This window comes from Stegastes partitus, unplaced genomic scaffold (assembly GCF_000690725.1).
Source record: "Stegastes partitus isolate 25-593 unplaced genomic scaffold, Stegastes_partitus-1.0.2 Scaffold1177, whole genome shotgun sequence".
Lineage (NCBI taxonomy): Eukaryota > Metazoa > Chordata > Actinopteri > Pomacentridae > Stegastes > Stegastes partitus.
In genome coordinates this window covers 159264-164841 of record NW_007578908.1, presented here as the reverse complement: position 1 = coordinate 164841, position 5578 = coordinate 159264, and the positions used below count along the sequence as shown (strand labels likewise).

General features: G+C 41.3%; 1 protein-coding gene across 1 annotated transcript in view; it reads left to right on the top strand.

Annotated features, from left to right (window-relative positions):
- Positions 1–5578, top strand: part of tctn1 (tectonic family member 1) — a 127731-nt gene that overhangs the window by 65358 nt on the left and 56795 nt on the right. The window lies entirely within an intron of this gene.

The following is a 5578-nucleotide window of genomic DNA, read 5'->3' as shown; positions in this document are numbered from 1 at the left end:
AAAAAAAAAAAAGAAAAAGATGAGATTAAATGGTGCTCCTTGGCTGAAGCACACACACTATACAGTCTGGTTCACGACCAGTTAAGCTGCAAATCTGTGCATGTGTACGAGTGAAGCTCAGTCGCTTTAAAGGGACACGTCAACCTTTTGGCAAAATAAGCTCATTGATGAACTTATGGCCACAATAATCTCTAGTCACACAAAAACAAGTTGGTCAGGAGAAATGCTTTTAAAGCACAGTGGAGAAACGTCTGTCTTTTGGTTTTGTTGTGGAAAGATGTTCTGTGACGCCCTTATGTGTGGTGTAGTGTATGGAGTGAAGAGGATCCATCCATTTTCAGACACCTGTCTGAGAAACCTAACCAAGTTTTGTGTCTAAACAGAACCAAACAGCTCGTGAACATGAGACACGAGTCACTGAATAAAATGAAATTAAGAAAAAAAATATAATAATGGTTTTACATGCAACACAAACTGCACGTGCAAATCAGTTTCATCCTGTGATTTACGACATCTTCACCCCTCTGAACTCCTCATTAAGCTGTCTTTTTAAACTAAAAAACACACTACATGTCTCTCAGATGCCACAGGACACCTGGTGTCTATTTCTTAGAGGCCAGCAGCTTTGATAAAACTGCATTTGAAGCCCTGAAAACAGGAACGGGGCGGTTACCCACACTGTTGTCTCTGTTTGAACTGTCCAAACAATGAGCAGCTCTTCTGTTTGCTGTCATGAAATCACCATAATGCGTATACATGTGGGTTTCTGTGCAGTATCATCAAAGTGAAGGCAAATGTCGCCAAAGCAAAGATATCAAAGAGTTGTTGTGCAGTAAACTCCCAACACCTGTAAAGGTGGACTGCAAAGATTCACGTTTCTGAGGGATCACGTGACTTTGGTAAGAACAGTAAAGACTATTATACAAGACATACTGTTCAGTTATATATCACAGCATGTCTGATAGTTACTTGAACATATCTAAAGCCATTTGTGTTGTGTAATAAAAGAGAATTTACTGATGTGATCTGAAGCTACCTGGACCTCCACACTAATCAGTGGTGACAGGGTTAGCTAGCTGTCGTGTGTGTTCCATGTCTGCACAAAATGTAAACAGTAGATGTCAAATGTCTTTTTAGCTTTGACGTAAACATTTCTTATGAGTTAATTATCTTCGTGGCACCATTCTTACCACCCAGCTTGTGAGATAGTCAAACACATGGAGGACAGAAAGGCTCAAAAAGCAACAAAACACTGGTGGACGGACCTGTCTGCAAGCCGTCAAGCTTTTTGTCTCTCGCATCGTGCTTTTAGGCTAAACCTTTATTTAAACAGAAAACTTGGACTTCATGACTACACCAGCCATGCATCATCGTACATACACGTTGTGCATAAGGTAAGCTCACAATATGAACATGCAATGAAACTGAATGCAGCAGTGAGAGGTGGATCTGGCTGGAGAAGCTGAGGACACGACGCTCTGTGATACGGCAGCAGCCTGTCAATCACACGCTGGCCTGTTTATCATCTACTTTTTGATGGTTAAGTCAATCTAACTTCTTTTTCCAGCCGAGGTAGTCGCCTCCTGCTGGCTGTTGACAGAATGCAACGTGATTTTGGCCCCTGATTTTGTGCACTTAGTTGTGACTGTAAAAGCAAGAATCCGTGTATAGAAGAAGTTAAGTCCATGTTTTATCCACAGCTGTGTGCAGACAAAAATGCTGAAATCAAGAAATAGTCGAAAGCCATGAAAGTGACACGAGATCCCAATCTGTCTGAAATCTGTGTCGTAGAGATTTCATTTAAAACCTCAGTTCTATTTACCAGCGATAACCCAAAGTGTATGTAAACAAACCCAACCCAGCACCCTTAAAAACACAAAAACACACACTCACATGCAGATTGTTAATGACTAATAGGTTGCCTGGGAATAAAGCTCATTAATTAATAACAAGAGATATACAATAGACCCACATTAACACTGTCAGCCAGCACACACACACACACACACACCTACCACCCCCTCCAATCTCCAATTATTAATTAGTGAAAGTGAAATCTATGAATTACTTGCTCCATTATGTACTTTAGCGGCTTCAATTTGCATTGTGGCCTGTTTCCCCCTGGCCAGCAGATTAAAGTGGCTATTTGAAATCAATTTCTCTAATAACAGATCTTAACGAGCTCATCAATTAAGGCTTCGTTAATGGCTTGTTACCATCCACTTGTGTGTGTGTGTGTGTGTGTGTAAATATGTGTGTGTGGCCCTGTCTGCCTGTGTTACTCCTGACGAGGACACACCCCACACATACATCACTGTGATTGGTCTGAGAGGGCCAGGCTGCTGGCTATTGATAGGAGTCGACGTGGGGGTTAGGTTTAACTTTTTGTTAACCTAGCTGGATGGAACCTGAGAGGGATATCGGACACACACAGACAAACATGCACACGCGTGTGTTTGGGGCTGGGGGTGGAGGAGTGTCCCGGCCTTCAGGAGCCTATTTGAAAGAGTCTTTATGCAAATGAGGGTGATAATGGCTTCCCAGCGTTGAGGTTGTGATTTCAATAAGTTAGGCTGCTCACTGGGGCATTTTCCATGCTAGAAAGACCATTAGTGCGCCTCACACACACGCAGGCAGTTACGAGCCTGCGACCTCCTGCCTGACCCTTCTTCTCTTTGACACTCACACAGTCACGCCCCCCTCTAAATGTAAGTGTTATATATGCATGGGTTAGCTCAACTCCTCCTGTAATAAGCACTTCACTTATTTAACCTCTGCCTGGCTGTTTCTTTTTTTAAACACTGATGAAGGAGGCGACAACACACACACACTTCAGATACATACTGGGTCAAGTCATCGCAGCGTTCTGCTCGAGATTAGATTAGATCAGCGGAGCCACCGGCCGGCCGGTCTGTTCTCTTGCGATCCATCTCCAGCTGCTGGACCTCGCTAGTCCATCCCAGCGCCCATGTGCACGGCAGCACGCATGTGTCCTTTACGCATGCACAACTCCTGCTGCAGACAAATGCCTCTTTTTCCACAAAAGCACTGCTTTAAGCCTCCAAGCAGTTTTGAATGTTTTTTATTTTTATTTTTTTATTTTGCTCCTGTCACATTTTAACTCAATGTGAGCTCATTTTTCACTGAAATATGAAGTCATTCACCTCCACGGAAACATGAAAACCAATTCTAAAAACCACACAACTCAAAATGCCTTCAGTGAAGTATAACAAAATTGTTTATGGCTTAATTTATTTATTTTCTTTAATTGAATTTCATTGATTTTTATTCACAGGTGCTACCACCACTGAAGAAAAAGTATGTACGGTATGCTTCAAATACTACACATATTTAATGATTTGTTTCCATCCTTTTCTCCTGTCAGCTGTATAAACTCATGGCTTCCCAGGAGTGTAGAATTTTTAATTATTATTTTTTTTTAACAGGATCTGGCGCAAACTTACTTGGGAATCAATTTTTAAATGAAACATGCAGTAATTCTGATTAAATATCCAAACTTTTAATGTAGAAGCTCGGTGTGTTACTTGGAGCAACTTGGCTACACTTAAATTCTGAGGTTTCTCCATTTCTGACTGATAAATGTTGTGATTTTGGCAGTTTTTAAAGATTATATACCTTCAGAGAGTTAAAATTTAACCAGTCCAATGTAAACACAGCATTACATTATTCAAAGATATTAGGAATAACCGAAGTAGAGTTCCACAGCTGTCAGTCAAAAAAACTAACGCTGGAAAGCTCCAGTGAACACAAGCATTAGCATCAACACTGTTGCATAATTCACTAATAATCTAAACTGATATAATACGTTTAACACACTGTGTACTTGTGCCAAAATAAAATTGTGATGACCGTGCTCAGCGTTGTGGTGTTACAAATGTAAATGAAGGTGATTTAAGTGCACTAAAGTACACAGTATCTCAGATAAACACAACGACCGTGCGGTTCAAATAAAACAGTGTACGTCGCAGCTCATTAATGCACATTTAGCGCTCTTATCGTGCAATGTCCTGGCAGCGACGGCGGGAGACTCCCGGCCATGTCTCCGCTCTCATCAGCTGCCTGTTTATCAGCAAACTTGCACTTTAATGATTGATACTGGGAGAACTAATTATGACACCTCAGTTCACTCATTAAGCTACACAGCTACAAATGATTAATTGATTTATCACATTTTCCCAAGGCTCCATTTATAATCTCATGCTAAAATGAGTTTGGAGAAGGAGGGGGAGGAAAGAGAGGGAGAGCGCTGAGGGAGGGAGGAAGAGAGGGTGAGGCAGAGGGAGGTGTGAGAGACAAGGGGAAGGCTGAGAGCAGGCGATGATGGAGGGGGGGAAGGTTAAAAGGTGGCGGCGGGATTTTAAGGGTGGAGTGGAGGTTAAGGAATATTAATATACTCCAACTGGTGCTATTAAACTATATTAATGCACTGCAAGCTCAGAGATAAGTGCTCCAATTATTACAGCGGTAAGAGGGCCAAATCAAAAACAAGCAGCCTGACACGGAGAACTATAAGACGAATACTTTAGGGGGGCGACCCGGTTGAACTCCAACTTTTGAAATTTAAATTTGTTCTGTTTACAGGTTGTGTGGCCCGTGAAAACCATCGAACACCAAAGAGGTGAGGATTCAGTCCAAGCAGGAAAATGGAAATCACGAGACTTATGAGGAAAACGACGACTGTGTGTGTAGACAACAGAACATCTAGACGCCTCTGCAGTCCGCTGTCTGAGCAAACTGGCGGCTTTCAGATTTTAAACATTTTTTGAAGCTGAAAAAGCAGATCTGTGAATTTTCTTGTTATTAAACTGGACTTAAACACTGAGACTGACTGATTCATACCATCTGTCCGCTGCTCACGTGGAAGAGTTTTTTTTTCTGCAGATTAGACAGAAGATTAGCTCCTCGTCTTTAAGCATGATTCCACTTTGAGTTCAAGAATTTAGGATTTCATCTTTAGGTCCTTGTCTAATCTAATGTTGGCTTCTCATTTTTATTTTTTTATTTTTTACCAGAAATCTGTTCCATAAAATGCTGAATATTGTCGTTTTTTTGTAACTTGTAATTCTCCCAGTCTTACCACCAGTAACCACCAGTCTCCAACTTTTCATTCTTTCTAAAAGTTCAGGAGCGATCTGCATTCTGATGCCACTGAAATCAAAAGAAGCAGCTCGAGTTTTCCCTGAAGCTGTACAATTAGACCACAGAGCTCCTATGTCAGGTTTTAAAGGTCTTAGAAAACCATAAGATCAGCATGAACCTCCATCGCTGTCTGATCTAACATATGGGTCTCCTGTCTGCTACAGAGGAGTCAGCAGGACCTTCATGATGATTATTATCATTAAGACCTTTAAACTAATTCTTTTACCTCAACCCTCAGCTTGTTGCTTTTCCTTGTACCTGCTAATATCATCCCTAAAGTGGGATTCGACATTTTAAATCTTTAAACAATGTGTAAACATGGCAGGTTTGCTGGTTTCTGGTCTTCTTCTTCTTTTTCTACATTTATTGACTCATTCTTTGCTGCATACTGTTGGTCAGCAGAACATCAGGAAACCAG